Consider the following 21,983-nt stretch of genomic DNA (forward strand, 5'->3'; position numbering starts at 1 on the left):
AAATACTTGAAACATTTTTGACTTTCACACTATTCACACACTCCGATTGACCGTATTTTGTGAATTCTACACCAGAAAATATATATTCATTGAGATCTTGTTTGATTTACCACGACATTGAGCTTTAAAATATCAAATGTTTATTATCTATACAAATATATTAAAAGGCGTGCGAAAACAAGAAACTGTGTGGCGCTCTCCCTAGGGAGTTTTAGTTCGTGTAATCCATGTACACTAAAAAAATTAAGAAATTGCATAGTATAGGGTTTGATGCCGAGACCTCAAGTACATATACTAAAGTTCTAACCACTAGGCTAAGTTATATTTAGTATTATTATTGTAAACTATTCTATTAATAAATAAAAAATTTTCTTACCCGGGGCATAGCCCGGGCCTAATAACTAGTTTTTACTAATAACGAACTAGAAATGTTAATGAATAAAGGTACACATCGACAAGCATGCTCGTAGTAATGTTTCAAATAGTATGAAACAGAGGAAATAATAAGTTAGCAATATTGGATTTTGATTTCAGTTAGGAACTTAATATAAGAACATAATGAGTTTGATTTCAATAAGAAATTTAATATTTTTCAATCACTAGAAATAGTTTTTGAAAGATCCACAAACAATATCAAGAAGAGGAAAGAGAACGACAGTAAGTCGGGGTCAATCCCCTTTAACCATTTACTTCAACATTGTAGGTCGGGGTCAATCTCCTGTTACCACATACGGTTAACGTAATGGCCATAATAAAAGATCGAGTTCTTAGTGTGCACACCCCTTCCCGGGTGTCCCTCGGTGGGTATATGCTCCCTACGATATTCCTTTAGTACTGGGTTAGAGGTGGTGGTTGCAAGCCTCGATCGCCTATACACCATAGGTTCTAACACTGTCTTTCCCTGCCTTGACCGAACAACAGAAGGTCCCAAACTTCTTCTCTCCCTTTTGGATGGCAACCTCAACGGGGGATCCCTTAGATATGGGGTGGATCCTGTGGCCGAACGCTGCAAGGCTGCAACCTTCTTTGCCTCCAGATACTCTCGATCATCCGTTTCCATCCTATGCCCGCTTAGATGAACGTTATCTTGAGCTCGGACTATCAGCTTCCAGTCCATCTTCCTTCGCTGCTCACTAACCTCTAGCTGTCTTTCTTAGGGGGCCTCTTAGATAGTTCCTAATGAATAGGCCGACTTGGACCTGGACGACCCTCCTGAGAATACCCCTTAAAAGGGTTGACAACAACTGGATCCGGGTTTACTTGAAAAAAACAACATATTGCTCTTAATTTGCTCCTGAATGACCGCAACTATCTTAGTATGAAAATTATTCAAGACGTTTCCTAGATGGGAAATAGTCACATGACGTTCAAGGTTCTCCTGAATGACAGGCTCTCGACTTCGTCCAGAAAGATTGACAATAGTCGAAAGCCTATCCCTTCCTCATGGCGGCCTTTCATCATCTAGAGTGTCTTCTACTTGAACCTCAAAACTTTGATTGCTTGCTATATTGGATGAGTGACAGTCAGTCATTGTCGCGTCTCCCCACAGACGATACCAAATGTTACGTAGTGTTTGACTAGTAAATATACTGCTACTTCACAACATGTTCTTCAATGCAGACTTGTGCAACAATATCCTGGTCAAAGGATCCCGAAACTGAGCTTCGTTCTCGAACATGCAAAAAGGGACCCACCCTGGAGGTTTAGGTGGTGGCTCCCCCTCCGAATCTTAAGTCAGGTATCAGGAGTAACAAGGAAAGTTTAGAGAGAAAAAGTAGAGAAAGAGAATTATGATAGAGTAATAGTACACTGCCCTGAAAAATGTACCTTTCTCCTGATTTCAAGGACTATTTATAGTGTTTGGAACAATAGTTGTACCCTGAGATCACCCTAATTTAAAGGCACCTGATTGGCTAAGCAATAGGAGCATGCCACGTGGTAAGCAATGATTAGGAAGTATACATCATCCAATCATATGCCAAGGCTCTTTGATATCCTGGGCCTGAGTGTGTACCAAACAAAGGAGATTAGATGGTACTTTTCCTGAATAAGGATATGTACTTCGGCTACTCACATTTAGCCTGTTATTTTTTATTACAAGCAGGAGACATGTGGGCATTTCGGATGAGTCCACGTGTCCAGTGGAGAGCCATTGATTTCCATGTTATAATAGGGATAATCTTAGGAAACAATGTGTTTATGTGATTTTTCTTAATCAAGTTGTTACTCATCATTTAAAATGTGTTTTCATAAAAAATTCAAGTAAAGTTGTGCATAAACATCTCCATAAAAAAGAAAAAGTGATGTTATAACTATAATCGGTTTTAATTTCGTACTTGATTTCACATTTTGTCTGTATCATATAAATAGTTTTTAGGATATTTTGTCTGTGAATTGCAAGATGTTCCACCAACGAATTTTGTACAGTTAATTAAAAATTATACAAAATGATTGTCAAAAACTGATTTTGTTTAGTACCACATAGCTTGTTCTTTTAATTAAGTTCAAACTAAACTCATTTATATAAAACTAAAAACATTAGTAGCTTTTCAAAAACATAAAAATCATATTCATATGAATTTTAAACAATTTTATCTCATATTTACAAAATCGTTCATACAAATCACTAAACTCTAGAAAACTAATTTCCCCTTCGGGTAAGAGAATAAATAAAAAAGGGTATTAAAAATGTCTAATATAAGTGAAAATTTCTATCATAGTCCTTCACTATGTCTATAATGGTTATACCAAAATTTACTTCAAACCAAGTTCAATATGTTAGGTTTTAAAGAACAAATTGGATAAAGGTCCTATTTTGACCAGTTTTAGTATAAAATTCACCATAACTCACGTTGTCACTAAAAGCTTGAAAAAATTTTGACGCAGCATAAAAAACTCATTGACCTATCCACAGGTATATCACATTTTCAATTTCACGCTCTTTAAAGAAAGTTATGAATCTTATAAGTCAGTATAAAGATTAAAATGCAATCTGGAAAATGAAATATAGTGATCAACTCATGTTTCATAAGAAAGGTTTTCGTTTCACCCAGGAAAATGTTAGTTAAAAGTCATTAAATTTTTAGCTTCTCTTAAAATGTCTCATTTCATCAAGTAAATAAAAATCAATAAAATTCTTCATAAAAAATCAAATTCAAGAAGTCAATATAATCTTTAACTTTCACAAGTTTACAAATAAACATGAATTCCAAAGCCCATTCAAGGAGATGATGATCGAGGAGCATCATGCTGAACATCAAGATTGAAAATTTGAATAGATCATATAATTTTTACATTTTGTTGTAATAATAGTTTCTTTTTAAATAGTTGTTACATCACTTAATTAATGAATTTATAGAGATGCTTATGCATAATTATCATAAATAATTCCACAATTTTTTTTTAATAAAATGAGAAACCAATGTTACAAATATTGCACGTTGGTCTCAATATATCATAGTATATGAATTAAATGACTCAATCTCAATTACGAGGAAAAATTGCAAATCTAACTAAGTTAAATTGTATGATGATCCATCTTACATTTTCAAAATTATTCTCCATAATCTTCAAATGGATCAATTATATAATTTGACATAATTAGAAAGGTAATTATGACCTCCTAATTGATTTTAGGTTGTTTCATGTGTCTCTTCTTTAAGGAAAGACCTCTTTTGAAAAATCTTAAGTTTAATCATTAATCAAGTGGATTATTTCAACTTCCATTCGATCACTAATTAAGGTGATTACTTTATTCATATTTAATCACTAATATGGCGATTATCTCAAATCTTGACTAATCACTAATTAGGGTAACTATCTTAACTTTCCTTGAAATTTAATTACTAATTAGGGTGATTATCTTAACCTTTCATCTTATTTAATCACTAATTAGGGTGATTGTCTTAAACTTTTAATAATCTCTAATTAGGGTGATTATTTCCTAACCCTCATCTTAATCACTAATTAAGGTGATTATCTTTTCATTTATAATCACTAATTAAAGTGATTATCTTAATCTTTCATTTCAATCACTGATTGAAGTGATTCTTTGAATCCTATTTCAACCACTAATTAGAGTGATTATTTGAATCCTATTTCAATCACTAATTGGAGTGATTACCTCATCTCCAATAAATTTTTTTAATTCTAAAGGTGAGTTTTTCATAATCTATTTCCTTTTCTTCCCTAATGAACTACGATGGTTTTGATCCATGAGTGGATTCCAATCCCGCGATGATTGGTATGTAGTGCAACTTTGGTGTTCAAACCTACCATGTACAAATGGTATATTGGTCCTCAAAAATAAAAATGGTTGATGTGTATTTGTGCAAATTATGTGATTTTCTATTAGCCATAATTACTTTAAAATGGAGAATAACGCATTTAGTAAGAGCCTGTTCTTTAGAATGAATGAGGAGACGAGTTACAGTTCGCACCTCTTCACCTAAACCCCGAACCTTATCTCATGGTATTAAAGACCAATTTTCAAAAAACCTTATCCATATGAAGTCATCATCGTTTTAAATGATATTTCTTAAAAATGATTTTAAAATTATTTATTAATTAAAATTGTCCCTATTTAGATACTAATAGAGTGGTGACTTCAAATTTTTCTAAAACTCATAGTCCAATGAGAGACTTTTATGAGATTCAGACCGTTAATTAAGAAAGTCAAAAATGGGATACCACAAAATGCAAAAAATAAAATCGGAAGTTGGGAAAGTAAATGGGGTTTCAACATCTTAAAGAAGGTCAAATATGGGTTTTAGCTGATTCCAAAAGCTTTAACAAATATTTCATTGGCTTCAGACTTAGGGGTTAAAGCTGGAGAAGAAATAAAGTTTAAGCTTGTGATGAAGCGTTGTGTTTTAGGGAATTTGGACTATATGCCTGTTAAAATGCAAGTGTGACCAAGCTTCTTCCAGCTCAACTATGCCTTCTAGTAATGCAAATGACGATATAGAATTACAGTTCTCTTTGGTTCTCTCTCTTGCAATCCCTTCAGGTGAGGAAGCTGGCCTTGGAGAGCTTCCCAATCAACCATCAAAATATCTCATGGAATGCAAGAGGTATTAAGGATGACAATTATTTTGCATCATCCTATGTTTCTTGGCTTTTGTTCAATGTCATCATCCTAGTTTTTAATTTTTATCTGTAACAAAAAATTTCGTGGATGTAATCTCTTCGATATTTGCAAACACTAGACCTAGTTTGGCTAGTGGTGTTGATGCTAATCGCATCTTCCTCAAATTTTGATTTTTGTAAAATTGAGGAACCTGGTCATTAAGTTTGGCATGTATGCTTTGTTTATGGAGCACAAGGCTAGGGCTCAAGTGTGTAATGAAATTTCTACGTTAATTTATGATTTAAACTCTTGTGTTGTGATTAACGACTTTAATAAAGTAGAATTCTATGAAGACAAGATTGGTGGTTCACACTATATTAGGGGATGGCACTCTTTTATGGAATGGAGATTACGAACCCCATTACTCCTCGTGGACTTCATTAGACCTCACTTTACTTGGTTTAAAGTAAGAACCACCAGGCCTGATCATGGAAAGACTGAATAAACTGTATATTTCTCAAGCTTAGTCCCCTAAAATAACCAACATATTCTCATGGATGAACCTATACTACACTCTGATCATGAAGCCATCATCTATATTGCTCAAATGCATACTCCTCTTTCCAAGAGACCTTATCAACCGGAAGTATGTGTCTCAAGTTTTGGATATTATTACAAACGTATGGCAACAAAGTCAAGGATCTCTAATGTATATTGTATATGAAGATAACTCCACCGTATTAGAGAACAGTGCAAGAAATGGTGTATGGATCATAAAAAATCCAAGGGCTTGATTGGAAGCTCATATGCACACAGTTGACCTCCATGGGAAATAATGTTTCTTCTTATAACACGACGCATAATTATATTCAATCAATCCAACAACAATTACAATTTTGTGATTTTGGGTTTCCAATTCTGGAAACAAAGAATGCAAAACATTTGGTATCTACTTGGGGATACCCCTGCTCCGTTAATGTATACCAAAGTTAAGCAATGTTTAAGTATTAAACAAATTTCTATGATCCAAGATTAAGAAGGAAACCGGGTTCAATGGAACTTTATTCTCAAATCTTACAAGGTTTTGGTTCCCTCCCATTTGGCGTGTTTGGATTCACCGGTGTATAACTTCACGCTCCTGCACGGTTCTTATGAATGGCACACTTTTAGATGTGTATCACCTTAAATGTGGCCTTCACTAAGATGATTCCTTATCACCTTATTTGTTCTTATTTTGTATGGATAGTTTCTCTAGGATGTTTTCCCTAGGTGAGGATATCAAGCTCTTTAGAGGAATACATATATCTCGTCGAAGCCCTTCAATTTTCCACCTCTTTCTTGATGACGATGTTCTTCTATTTTTCAAATCCTCAACTCAAGGATGTCAAAATGTTAAGGAAATCACTGATAAATTCTATTAATGTTTTGGTAAACGTATTAATTTCCAAACATCATTTGTTAAGTTCAGCCCCAATACGCCACTTTCTCAACAATAGATTGTCAATGTGGTGGACATGGTGACTCATAAACTCCTTAGGTGGAATAACTTGCTCCTTTCTCAATCCATGAAGGTTTTTTTAATCAACTTAGTGGAAGCGGTTATGATTTCTCATATTCTTGGCACCTTTACTATCCCTGCTACCACTTCCAATAAGATTGATTCCTTCTTCCACTCTTTTTTATGGAGTTTTGGAGGTCACCCAGGTATTCATTGGATCAAAAAAGAAATTTCAATTTTACCTAAGGGAATGGGTGGTCTTGGTGTACGCTCAATTAAGATTAATGAATCAAGCTCTTTTGATGATGCAAGCTTGGAAGCTGCATTCTAATCAGACTTCTCTTTTGTTTAGAGTTCTTCTCTTTAACTCTCTAGTTTCTGTTACACCATATGATAGTTCACTAAAAGGTCCAAGGCTTATTTATTGGGGAAGGAGAGGCTTAAGGCAAGCTCAGGCTAATCTTCTTATGAATTGCTCATGGAAAATTGGTAATGGAGAGTCTACTAAAGCGTTTAGAGATCGTTGGGTGGCCGATGCAGTTCGGAGTCTAGTGTTAATCTCACTTTGAGACAATTTTAAACACTAAGGTTAGTGACTTGATACACCTTGTAGTATTCGCCTCAAAAAAAATACAACACAAGTAGTCTTCCAACATGTAGTGGCTTCACCTTTAGAAATATTAACTTGAGACTTCAACCTAAAACATTTAGGGAAACTACCACCCACCAAGTGATATACCACATAAATGAAAAAAAAGCATACACACATCAACAACGCTGAATACTAAACCCGTACATGAGATTAACACATGCTTTGGTGCCTTTCATTTGAAAACGACCCTCAACAATAATCATGCTCAAATTATTCACACATGTCAAAACAATGTATATTGCATTAGTCTAGTTGGACACATACATGAAATTCCTTAATTATTTCTTCCATAATACACCATCTTTCACATATCAGAATATGGATGGCAAGGGGATTCCAAACACTCAGAACAGAGACATCTCATGTATCTCTATTTAATTAACTTTTCAGTATAACAACTCGTTATCGAGAATTCAGTAACAAGATACGATTACTTATCAGGAATCCAACATGAGTATAACTTATCATGATATGCCTCCTTATCAGGAAACAAATATCAATATTCGTTTTTAAACACTCAATACACATTCATTATATTACCGGATATGATTTCCTATCGGGAATCCAAGATTGAAGCAACTTACCATGATACGATTCCTTATTGGGAAACCATTATCGAAATAACTTACCCGTGACACGATTCCTTCTCGAGAATCCAATATCAAAACAACTTACCATGACACGATTCCTTATCGGGAGTCCAATATTAAAATAACTTTCATATTTTGAGATAAGTTTCTTTTTAAACAGGGGGAAGAGAACACGGTGGTTACACTTCGACAGTGGGGGTCATCACCAAACAATTCGCTTTACTTTTGGCCAATAACCGCGACTAATCCCGAGTACATTTTTCTGCGGATGTCATGCCATCCACATGTTTCACATTACCTGATATATCGCCCGATTATCGCCTTATAGAGCAATGGGCATGATTCCTTGTGGGTCCCACACAGTTCACATTCCATGGGGCACTGTTCGCGTCACCTCATCTATTGACTCAGATGAGGCTAATTTTCTCTTAGATTTCTTTCGATTATCATTCATAACACAATCAAATCACTCTTAACAATATTTGAGTAATCAACCAATCTAAGAAATTTCCTTTGTAAGTAATTATATTCATTTGACATTGAACTTCTATAAATAAAAATACTTCAAGCCAATAAATACTCATGTTCGATAACACATGAAATATGCTTTCTAGTTACAATCCTATCATAGAACTTAAGAGCTACAACTAATAATAAATAATCATGTTCAATAAAATATCATAACAATGATAAAAGGTCTATCAATTAGAATTATTTGACGAGAGTTACTAAATCAGTTACGAAGAACACATACTTGGTCATGTAAATAGTTCATAATCTTTTTCCACTTTATATTTATCAATCTAGATTTATCTCAACGATTGTAATAACAAATAAATATAATATCGTACCAACGACTTTCACAATAAGTCTCTCTCTTAGAATAACTGAGGAGAGTTAACTTCAACACCACTCTCAAGGTTCATTAATCAAAAGTTCATGAATGAAAACAATTAGATATGATTCATACTATACCATTTGTTGAATTCCAAATAACAGATTCAATAACAAAATCAATTTACAGAATATACTCATAATCAAGCAGTCTACCCCACTCTAGTTGGATTACACAACCATATAACCGAGGCTACGTGGAACTAATCCACGAACCTATACTCATTTAGGTAATATAAGATTATTATATTATCCCTTTACACATAATGAACTGAAATATCTTTTTAACACGATCCAAATAAGTTAATCCATAATCAATTAAATTATCTCCAATGATTTCCATAGTATTAAAAATGATTAGTTAATCTTTTTTGAAACTATTTCTAGCACCAACCAGCTCACATCCTTCATTTAGAAGTCAATCAAACATAATCTCTTATAAGTTAACTTTGATTAACTCAACTCTTAATCATTTAATAAAGAAGTGGGTAATGTCTTACTTTATAACCAACATATGAGTAGTTTACTTTTACTGAACTACTAGCTTTATTTATTAAGTATTACTAAAAGAAATAAACATCTTAATTCCCTTTTTCTAAATTTTAAGTGAGGAAACTAATTAACTTTATTAACTTTTAGAGTCCACTCAATCGATTATTCTTCATAACACCATATAACAACTCTAATAAGATTATATTTTCTTTTTAGAGATTAATTACCTCATTGCAAACTTTCGTTTATCGAGTCATCATGATAGAATTATACTCAACCCATTATAGAAAATCATTCTAGTTGTAACAAGAGAATTATCATAGAATTACCTATTTTATTCACATAGGATATGTACCTTGACAACTACCAACACATACCTATGATTCTTACTTTACTTTAAATATGTTTCCTTTCTAAAAAGTAAATCACCATTAGCAAGAATCATCATTCGATTAACTAGTGTTGTCTTGAAAGCAAGAAGTATATTATGATTACATATATCTAACTTATTTTTAATATACATATCACCAATTATGTAAGTAAGATCTTTTTAAAGTAATTTACAAACTTATATCCAACTTACTTAATTAGTAACATAACAACATACTCTTCTTAAAGGAACTCATTACTCTTAAGAGAATCGTTAGAAAGATCCATTATCTATTTTTTTTTTAGTTGAATTCTAGTAAGACACTGATAATTTTATTATAGCAAAAATACCAAGTATTATATATTTCATATTTGTGTAAGTAATATACTCTACATGTATCAACGTTCTCTAAGTTAACTTCATAACTCGCTACCAAATACATTCCATTAATTATTTGTTATCCCATTATTAATGTGCGTTAATAAAACAACCATTCCTCACACTGATGTACTTGCTACTTTTCATTAATTTAAACTAAGAACTCATAATAAGAATAATATTCCAACTATGAATATTGATCCACATGATGTCTACTTCACTTTAGGATTCCTACCATCAATTAGAACCAATCTACTAGCACTCATTCACCTAATTAATAAGTACAACATCAATATTCAAATTTCGATTCACAAGTAACAATGAGTTCAACATCATGAATCGCATCCAGCAACCACAATCCATAATATATTCACTAATCTTCAATCATAATTTGAAGAAATCAACGGATAAAAATGAAAATGGAAACCGACATTGTTTCCCATTTTGGCTAAATACCACCCAACTAAATTTTAAATACTTAAAATTCAAAATATATTTTAATATTAAAAATAATAACTTCATAAAATTAAACAAATAAATATATTATACCACGACAGACGTAAATATTCACATTCTCAACCCAATTAAATTAAAATAAAAATATTCGAAACATAATTAACTTCATAGTTATAATTATAAATAGCTATTAATAAATGTTTGTTTTTTGAATAAGCCTGTTACATATTACCACCATTATCAAAAGTTTAATCCTCGAAACTTGCAAACACTTATTTCAAGAAAGCAAAAATCTCAAACTCCCAAGATATTAGGCGTCCAACCTCCATTCTACCATAATTTTTTGTTTATCTACTTCAACTTGACACGGGAAATCAAGGAGCAAAGAAAACAAAAGGGGTAAACTTGTTGGCATTGGATCCCAATCATCTTATTTGCAGAGATATCGTTTGAAATTCATTTACTTAAGCATCATATACATATTTTCTTGAAATACACACTTTAAATAAATAATATCATAGATAATCAAGTCATGACAAAATAACATTATGCACATTATCCAATATCAAATTAAATACTACATATGCACGTAAACAGATTCATATAGCACACGCATAATGCTCAAATAGCTTGATTCATTTATGCCTAATGGTTTTGTGAATTCTTTAAACCTATTTTCAACCCCTACACTATGATATGAAGATCAGTTTGATCCCAAAACAAAGAAGGCTCTGATACCATTTGTAACAGCTCGGATACTCCCGACTAGCTTATAGCGGATTAAGCACAACGAAAGAGACTTTAATCGAGATAACCTAGACTATTACCATCACATACACTGAACAAGATTGGAAAATGTGGAATTCAATTCCCAATTATTATTCAAATCAATTAGTTATTACGACAACCTTGGATGCTGTCACTTTATTCTAATAAATCTTTCTAGAAAATCTGGAAGAGTTTCCTTTGAAAGTAGGACAACCCTAAATCGAGAAATAATCTAATCCTATTTATAATATCAATCAAAATATTTTTAACTCCAAAAAGAAAACAGTCTCAACGCTTTCGCGGAGCAATAACCAACTGAGAATCATGAGCACTATCGACTCTTCAACATACACACATCAGCAAATATGAATACTAAACCCGTACATGAGATTAAAACATGCTCTGATGCCTTTTACTTAGAAACGACTCTCAACGTTCATCATGCTCAGATTATTCACACATGTCAAAACAATGTATATTGCATTAGTCTAGTCGGACACATACATGAAATTCCTTAATTATTTCTTCCATAATGCACCATCTCTCACATATCAGAAATATGGCAAGCGAATTCCCAAACATTCACAACAGAGACATCTCATGTATTTTTTAACTACAATAATACAAACTTTTGCCCGTTCTCTCGCAATAATACAAACTTTTGATTATTTTTTAATAATACAAACTTTACATCAAAATTCTTCCAATAGGTCAAGTTGACTTGTAAAAAAGATTACAAAATGATCTTTCTTCTTTCTCCATCCTTCTCCAACCCAAGACCCACCTGAACCACCTCAGCCCCTTCCCCATCCTACAACCATCATCGTAGCCACTTTCCCACACTCTTCCCACCACCCACCTGAACCACCCCCAACCCCCGACATATTCTCCACCCCAATGCCACCACCATCGAAACCACCCCCAGTTCGTCTCCCTCACCCCAAAACCACCACCAAAAAGCACCAATCTCAGCCACCCTAGCCCTGAAAACTACCAAACCCAGCCACCCAGCCACCCCCCCAAAAACCACCAAACCCGACCACCCCACCCTCGAAAACTATCAAACCCCTCCACCCCCTCCCCCAACCAACTGAAATGGCAACAAGGCTGAGCATAACAACCTCAACTAATATAAACAACAACACTAATAAATTGGTGCAAACCACAAGAGAGATAAAGAAAGCACCATCGCGACTCGAGAAGAAGAAACATGAACAATAACGACACCGATAGCACCGACGCACAGGTGACCGCGGCAACACGATCATGGCAGCTGGAGAATTCAGTCGAAGGTGAGGAGAAGTCCGAGAGGGAGAAAGAGAACAAGGGTTTAGGGAAGAATTCAGTCGATGGTGCGGCGAAAATGGTGAAGGTTGGTGGTTGTTGTTGTTTCAGGATAGGGGAGGGGCTTTTGTGGAGGTGCTGGGGGAGGACGAAAAGAGAGAGTGGTTGAGGGAACGCTCGGAAGGGTCAACGGCCAGGGGTGGGTGGGTTAGGGAGAAAGATTTTTTTTTTTTGTTTTTCAAATTTAAATAATTTTTTTAAAAATCAACCAATAAAAAAGCGACACGTGTCCTAGAGAGTGTCACGTCAGCTTGTTACCTCTGACAAGAAGTTAACAACAGGTATTGTCCTACTAGAGGAATTTTGATCAAAAGTTTGTATTACTAAAAAATAATCAAAAGTTTGTATTATTGCGGGATAATGGACAAAAGTTTGTATTATTATTGTTTAAAAATTATTATTTAAATAACTTTTCACTATAACAACTCATTATCGGGATTTGAGTAAGAAGATACGATTACTTATCATGAACCCAACATTTGTATAACTTATCATGATATGCTTCCTTATCAGGAAACCAATATCGTCAACATTTGGTTTTAAACACTCAATAAACATTCACTACATTACCTGATATGATTCCCTATTGGGAACCCAATATCAAAACAACTTACCATGATACGATTCCTTATAGGAAATCCAATATCGAAACAACTGACCATGATACGATTCCTTATTGGGAATCCAATATCGAAACAACTTACCATGATACGATTCCTTATCAGGAATTCAATATCAAAACAACTTACCATGATACGGTTCCTTATCGGGAATTCAATATCAAAATAACTTACCATGATACGATTCCTTATCGAGAATCCAATATCAAAATAACTTCCACACTTTGAGATAACTTCCTCTTTAACCAGGTGGAAAGAGAATGGGGCTGAGGAGACAAAGCTTAAACTCCGACAGTGGGGGTCGTAACCCAACCATTCACTTTACTTTTTGCCAATAACAACAACTAGTCCGAAGTACATTTTTCCGCTGATTTCATTTGCCATCCCCATGTTTCGCATTACCTGATATATTGCCCAACATCACCCCACAGAGAAATGGGCATATTTCCCTGTGGGGCCCCCAAGGTTCACAATCCGTGGGGTACTGTTTGTGTCACCTCACCCGTTGACTTAGACGATGCTACGTTCCCCTCTAGATTTCTTTTGATTATCATTCATAACACAATCTTCTTAACAATATTTGAGTAATCAACAATGAAGAAATTTTCTTCGTAAATAATTATATTCATTTGACATTGAACTTCTATAAATAAATACTTCAAGCCAATAAATACTCATGTTCAATAAAGTATGAAATATGCTTTCCGGTTCCAATCATAGAACTTATGAGCCACAATTGATAGTAAATAATCATGTTTGATAAAATATCACAACGATGACAAAAGGTTTCCTAGTTAGAGCGAACTAATTAACGAGAGTTACTAAATCTATTTACGCATAACACTTACTTGGTCATATAAATAGTTCATACTCATTTTCCACTTTATAGTTATCAATCTAGATTCATCTAAATGATTATAATAACAAATAAATATTATATCATACCAACAACTTTTATAATAGGTCTCTCTCTTAGATTTAACTAAGGAGAGTTAAATTAAACACCACTCTGATGGATGATTAATGAAACCAATTAGATATGATTCATACTATACCATTTATTAAATTCCAAATGACATATTCAATAATAAAATCAATTCACAGACTATACTCATAATCATATAAAGTAGTCTACCCCACTATAGTTGGATTACACAACCATATAACCGAGGCTACGTGGAAGTAATCCACGAACCTATACTTATTTAAGTAATCTCAGATACTCTTACTTCTCTAATTCCAATCAATTATCATAACGTTGTTATATTACCCCTTTACACATAATAAACTGAAATATCTTTTTAACACGATCTCAATAAGTTAATACACAATCAATTAAATTATCTCCAATGAATTCCATATTATTAAAAATTATTAGTCAATCTTTTTTAAAACTATATCTAGCACCAACCAACTCACATTGTTCATTTAGGAGTCAATCAAACTCAATCTCTTATAAGTTACCTTTGATTAACTCAACTCTTAATCATTTAACAAAGACGTGGGTAATGTCTTACTTTGTAACCAGCATATGAGTAGTTTACTTTAATAGAACTACTAGCTTTATTTATTAAGTATTACTAAAAGAAATAAACATCTTAATTCTCTTTTTCTAAACTTAAGTGAGGAAACTAATTAAGTTTATTAACTTTTAGAATCCAGTCAACCGATTACTCTTCATAACACCATATAACAACTCTAATAAGATTATATTATCTTTTTTGATATTAATTACCTCATTGCAAACTTTAAAGTTTAACTAATCATCATGACAAAATTATACTCAACCCATTATATACAATCATTCTAGTTGTAACAAGAGAATTATCATACAATTACTTATTTTATTCACAAAGGATATGTACCTTGACAACTACCAACCCATCACTATGATTCTTACTCTACTCTGAATATGTTTCCGTTCTAAAAAGTAAATCACCATTAACAAGAATCGTCATTCCATTAACTAGTGTTACCTTGAAAGCAAGAAATATATTTTAATTACATATAGCTAACTTATTTCTAATCTACATATCACACACTTAAGTAAGTAAGATATTTTTAAAGTAATTTACAAACTTATATCCAGCTTACTTAATTAGTAAAATAACAACGTACTTGTAGGCGTGGATTTTTTTCCCTTATGCGGGATGAACGCTTATTTGTATTCGACTACCCCATTGTAAAGGTTTTTTTGCATTGAAAACATTTTTGAGGTCTCCAACAAGTCTTTAAAGGAAGACTAAAAAACTAATTGGATATTGGTACCGTATGGAAAAAATAAGGACTAATCTAATGTAGATTTCTCCGTTTAGACTCCATAGATGGTCAAAATAAACCAAAGATTGAGTTCAGGGGTGAGGGTACAATACAATCATGAACTATATGTTGCCTATTGCTGGCCTCCACTTAATATTGATTCATGTCAATGTTTATGCAATAGTATAACCATATAATGTTTTAAGCACCCTAAAAATAATTAGTCTATGTTGGTTCAGGAAACACTTAAAAGACTATTTTTAGTAACATGTTATTATGCAATCAGTATTACAGTGATTCTATCAGGTTGTCAAAATTAATCTGATTAATATTACAACAGTTCTTTAGGTCTTGATTCGCAAAAAATAACATGTGGGTGATGAATGCAATAAACAGACAATCATATAATATTTATAGAATGATTAGGCAACCATATAATAATATATAAAAATAAATAAAAAAAAGGATCAGAATATACAGTACAATAATTTATATATTAAAGATCTACATCAAGAAAGAACATAGTTAGTAACTTCAATATAAAAATAGAGAATTTATTTAAGGACCCTCATGATTATACTATGGCTTGGGTCTGCGAGATTGACAACCTTCAGGACGAGCAATCGTGAAGCCTGAAAATCTGAATGTATGAAAGTGTAAATAGATTGAATGTATTTGTGTTTGAAAGTATGAGTTTTTGTAGGGAGGTTTGTGTTTTGTAGAAAGGTTCACAAGATATTTGTCGAGTGTTGTGTGTTAATGTGAAAAGTCCTTCCTTCAATATGTACGGAAATTATGTTTATTTATAGGGAAAACGACACTACGACGTACGCCCATGACGTGCATGACGCGGCATGCCCAGTAGAAAGCGTACACGTGGTAAGCGTTTTGAAAAAGATAATAAAGAAAATTCACATCTAATGCAAAGAAGTGCGCGTAATACGAAGCTGTGCATCAGGCGCACGACATAGTGTGTCGCACACTGTGTAGCAAATTGCCACGTGTCAGGAGAAGCTTTTGACACGCCTTCCCGAGCTTACTAAAACGCAGTTTAAAAGATTTTGTATTATCCTTTAATTTTGGAAATATGGTTTTACGGGATAAAATCTAGTCTTAATAATAAAAATATCTTTTGAAATTATTTATTTATTATAAATAACATAATTAATTATTATTAAACAATTAGTTGGGCTTCTCAAAGGATAGGGCTCAAATACAATTAATTGTCATGAATAATTAATTGGGCTTTTGAATAGCATTTGAACACTTTTCGAAGTAGTTTTGAATAGCTTTTCAGACTGCTCTCCCCTTGGACCGAACCAATTAAAACCACGTATGTTTCATCATCGGTTCCTTAAATGGGGAGACACAATTATGTGTCTACAGAAGCCCCCACTTTGACTGAGGTTCGGAAACCGAAAGTCAAAGTATACGGTGACCAGACGGCGAACGATTCTAAACACTCTCCAGTTAGAACTAATTTATATACGTCGGTCTCTGCAAAATAAAGCTCGTATGTAGGATAATAACTACAAGCAATCTGATTGCCTGTAGAAGATGATGTTAGCAGATAGGTGCAAATAACTTAGATAAGCACATAATGATGCAAAGATGCAAACTTAAAGTCTCTAAGGATGCTGATACCCAATTCAATAATTAAGCTTATGCAAAGCTAATGGATGACACATCATATAAGGTCAGGGTTATGCAAGACAAAATTGTATGGGATGCAAGGTCAGGGTTTTGTAAGCCTTTAATGGAAGGTTAGGATTTTACAAGGCTGGAAGATATGTAGAATGATAGAATGATAAGTATTGAATAGAATCACTAGTGCATAATTGGCCTAAAGTATCACCCCAAAAGTGTTACTTAAAGGCCTAAAAGTGTTGCTTTAGGTCATATGTAACACTTTGTAAGTGAAACATCTGCCCGTGCTACCTATTCTCTAAGGTAACACTTTCCAATGCTAATGTTTCACTTTCTCAAGTGTTACTCAAAATTCTCTAACGTAACACTTTTTCTAATCTAATGTAGCATTTTTACAGTGTTACTAATAATGTTTTATGTAACACTTTTTCGTCTATAGTAGCATTTTCTATGTCATCTCTTGACTTATAGTAACACTTTGATAAATATTATGTATCATTTTAAATCAGCATATGTAACACTCTATTAGATATTTGGCAACACTTCTTATCAACTAGTTTTATAGTGTAACACTTCTATTTCACATATAGTAACATTTTTTAATTTATCGGCACTTATACAATGATAACAATAGTAAACCTTATAAACGTAATAATTGAAGAGGAAATAAAATAATATTATTGATATAAATGAGTAGAAATACTCAACGACCATTGTAAAAAATGAGCCCAGGAGTATACTCAATCGAAAACATACTATTGCATCCACAATATAAATAGTTAATCTGAAAATTAAATAATAAAATCATAATATTATATCTCTCCTTATATAAACCTAAATCAATCATAATGTCATTCTTTTCATTATTCTTCAATTACATTATCCATGTACGCGTGCTTCTCAAAGTATCATGCATGCTTGCTACTCTAATCCGCCATTATTTCCATTATCCTGCAGTAAGGAAAAAATAAAACTTCAAAGTCTTATATGATAACAAATCTAGTATGTCAAAAAAAAAAAAAATTAGAACTAATGATATACTTGATAATATGGTAAAAGCAAACTTGATAATATTGTAAAAGATATTATTGACATCTAATGTACTCCCTGTACATTGTATCTAATATATAACATCATCTCAAATATATATATGGACTATAATAATAAAAAAAAATACCTGTTGAAGCTCTTGTTCATTCGTATCTTTAGAAGGATGCTCTGTGATTTCTAAATCAGATGACACGTTGCCGAGTGATCGAGTCAAATTAGCAAAAGTTTCAGGAGGGAGTTGTTCCTTGAACATCTTCATTACTTCTCCAACTGTATCTTTTATAATCTGATCTTTATATGGTTTCAAAAACTCATCCGGGATGATTACACCACCAACGGCTGAAGTCCCCTCACTCTTTTTTCCTTTGATAGTTGAACACCTTCCGAGTTGCCTTTGGTTGTCCGAATTATCAATATTCATACTTCATAATATGCTTTATCTCCATCAATCTGCTTTTGCATTTGAACTTCCTCCATCTTATCCTACATTTGAAATAATGGAAGCAGAATAAATAACTACCAAATTTGCAACCAAAAAACGTAGCGTAAATAAATGTAAAGGCAACTAAACTTACGATATTATATTTAATAGGCTCATAAGCTGTTTTGTATATTTTGTCTGCTTTCCTCTTTCGAGACTCTTTGTACAACAGTGCTTGGGATGGTCGTTTTTTCTCATTATCTTGTTGTTGCTAGCATGGAAATATACAAAAGAATCCGGAATACAAAAAAGTTACATGATCGTACTAAGGGGTGATAAGTAAAAATAAAGCAAAGATATTATTATTCATTATAGTTAACTTACCAATTCATGTTCCTTCCTTGTAAAGCTCACGGGACCCATGGTGTGCCTATCTTATTGGTTGATACTGCTTTCACTTTTCTTCTTGCTTTCTTCATGCGTGTTAAGAAAAAAAAGATGAATATCTCTTAGAAAGTTCCTGTAAGAAGGGTACTTTGTGAATTTGAAAAGAATAATTAATTAGATATTGTGAAAGCATAACAATTACTTCAATAATATCTAATTTCCAATAATCTAATAATTCTTTGAAATAAGCTTCTGGAATATTATCGGGAGCATTTTCCAATCTGTCATCATCATTGTCGTAAGCACTAAAGTGTTTCTTCTTTACGATGCTTTTATGTCGACGCCAAATTTTCCAACTGCTGCCAACACATAGTCCTTCCCTTCTTCAGAGATAATGAACTTAGTCTGCAACAATCACGAGTCATTCAGATATATATATATATATATATATATATATATATATATATATATATATATATATATATATATATATATATATATATATATATATATATATATATATACATATATTCAAAGAGACAAAGAATATATAGTCCCTAATTCCTATATATATTAAAAGAACTCATACCTTGACAAATTCCCAAATTTTATCCTTATCAAGGACCTTATGCCAATTAAGTTTGTTCAATGGAGCAAGACTACAATTACGAGCTAAAGTGCCTAGAAATCTTGAAAATTTATCTAAAGTCTTCTTATCAGGACCAATAGGCTTCCCCATTTCATTCAAAATTATGGGCTTACGATCATCTACTGTCAATTCATGGACATCTTTGCACATTGTTGGTCCTCTAGTTCGCTTCACTTTTGACAATGCTATAAAGAAACAAGCAAAGGCACAACTTAGAAAATGATATTTCTTTCTAACTTTATAAAAAATCAGAATTATAAGCTTTAAAATGCTAGGATTAGTGACCATTACCACTACTTTCATCAATACCACCTTGAACATCATCATTACCACCTTCAGCATCAGCATCAGCATCAGCATCATCATCATCTAATATATGTCTTGATTCCAAGTCATCTGAGTTCATGCTATTTTCATTTTCTTCCTCTAAGACATGTTGGAAATGATTTGCTTCTGAAAATCTCTCCAATTGGGAACCGACCATTTGATATATTAGGTCTTTCAAAATATTTGACTGAGTATTAGCTTTTCGCAAAAATACCTCATTTTGTTTCTCTCTCACTTCCTTTCCCTTTAAATGTGTTTTCATCTTAATGTAATCACTGAGTGAGCTGGGAGCAACCATTGCCTTACTATGCCCCATCTTTGTTTTGTGACCACGTTCAACCTCTTTCTGATGTTGGATTTGGAGTGCTGGTTGTTTATGGGCACTAGACTTGCTCACCCTTTCCTCAGAATTCACTACTACACTTAGGCCTACATTATGTTGCTGCTGAGACTGAGTTAGAACTCTTCGTTGCATCCCTTTCTCTAAGTGTTCTTTCTGAGTGTTTGGATAGCGCATCTTAGTTTGAGCTGCCATTGACATCGACGAAACATTTGTCTTCTCTTTCATCTTACTAGGGTCTTTTCCTTGAACTGCCGAAACCTTAAAAAATACGAAAGATAAATATGATTAAACCATCATGTTAATAATTATAAACCAAAACATTTATGAATTAAAGAAATACCTTCTTTGAGCCGGTCCTCAGGTTTATAGTTTTTCTCCTTAACTCCACGCCATTCTCATCACTCAATTGGTTCTCCTCGTCACTAGGTGTGTACTCATCAGTGCCTTCGACCACCTTCTTAGACTTCTTTTTAATTTTCTTTGGGTGAAATAATTCTTTAGCCATTGTAGTAACTCCCATTTCCTTCATTTTCATTTGTTTTGTGCTATCCTCATTTCTCTTATCTTTTCATAATCTGCCATATCGATCTTACTTCCTACAAAAAAGAAATTGATCATCATTGTTACAGTACCTACACTTCTCTTATGTATTGTGCACAGAACCCCCCCTGCACAACCTGCCAGCCAATCCCCTGCACAACCTGCCAGCCAGCCCCCCTGCACATAGAACCCCCCTGCAAGTCCTCAGGTTAAAACCTTAAAGTCTTCGTTTGCGTGAGTCTATCTGATGATTTTTATCATTATGTTCCCCCGTCGTTGCAGTACACACACACACATAACTAATACATACTGTTGATTAATACTGACCAGTGGTGTTCTGTATCTTCCCACCTTACTTTTGGTCAGAGTAGAAGAGGAAACAAAATATATCAAGATACATATTAAAATGGTAAAATCAAGATACATATTGAATTGATAATAAAGCTTCCTAATTCGGCTTCATGTACTACTGCTGCTCAATTTATCACAAACAATACCAACAATATAGTTTATGAGGATGAGGTAACAATACATCAATTCATTTCTTGTTTTGGCTTTATTATATTCACTGTTACATATGGTAAGCATTATGCAGGACTACTTGTCAGGCGTGAAAAATATCCCATCCGTTCTTCCTTTTGAAGCAAAGCATGTATTTACAGGGCTGCCTGCAACACAACATGTATTTACAGGACTGTCTGCAGCACAACATGTATCACTGTTACCTCATTTTACTGGATTTACAACATGGAAAAACTACTTTTGGGGAACAACTTAATGTTTCTACAGGGCTGCCTGCAACACAGCATGAATATTAGGGATTAATGAACCTTGTGAGGTGCAGAATGTTGTTTTCATCAGTGGGCTTGGAATGAACACTTGCCCATATAAACAGAATCTGCTTTAGTGCACTCTGCAGAATCATCTAAAAATCCTAATTGTATATTGAATCCAAATTAGTTGGATTAGGATACTAATTCAAATATACTGATTTTTCATATATTATATAGAAGTATTTGATACCCAGCCTATTTCTGGATATGGCTCATTGGTTTGGTATTTGAAATCGATCCATTTATCCTAGACTTTACTTCTAATATGACAGGTGATCTAATTATATATGTTTGATGGCTGTATAATACCAAATAGAAGTATTCAATATGTATCTTTGCTTGTCAATTCAGGCTTTCTAGTGTTTGTTAGGAAAATAGTTGGCAGATTGCTGAAGTT

Source organism: Beta vulgaris, chromosome 8 (genome assembly GCF_026745355.1).
Source record: "Beta vulgaris subsp. vulgaris cultivar EL10 chromosome 8, EL10.2, whole genome shotgun sequence".
Taxonomy (NCBI): Eukaryota; Viridiplantae; Streptophyta; class Magnoliopsida; order Caryophyllales; family Amaranthaceae; genus Beta; species Beta vulgaris.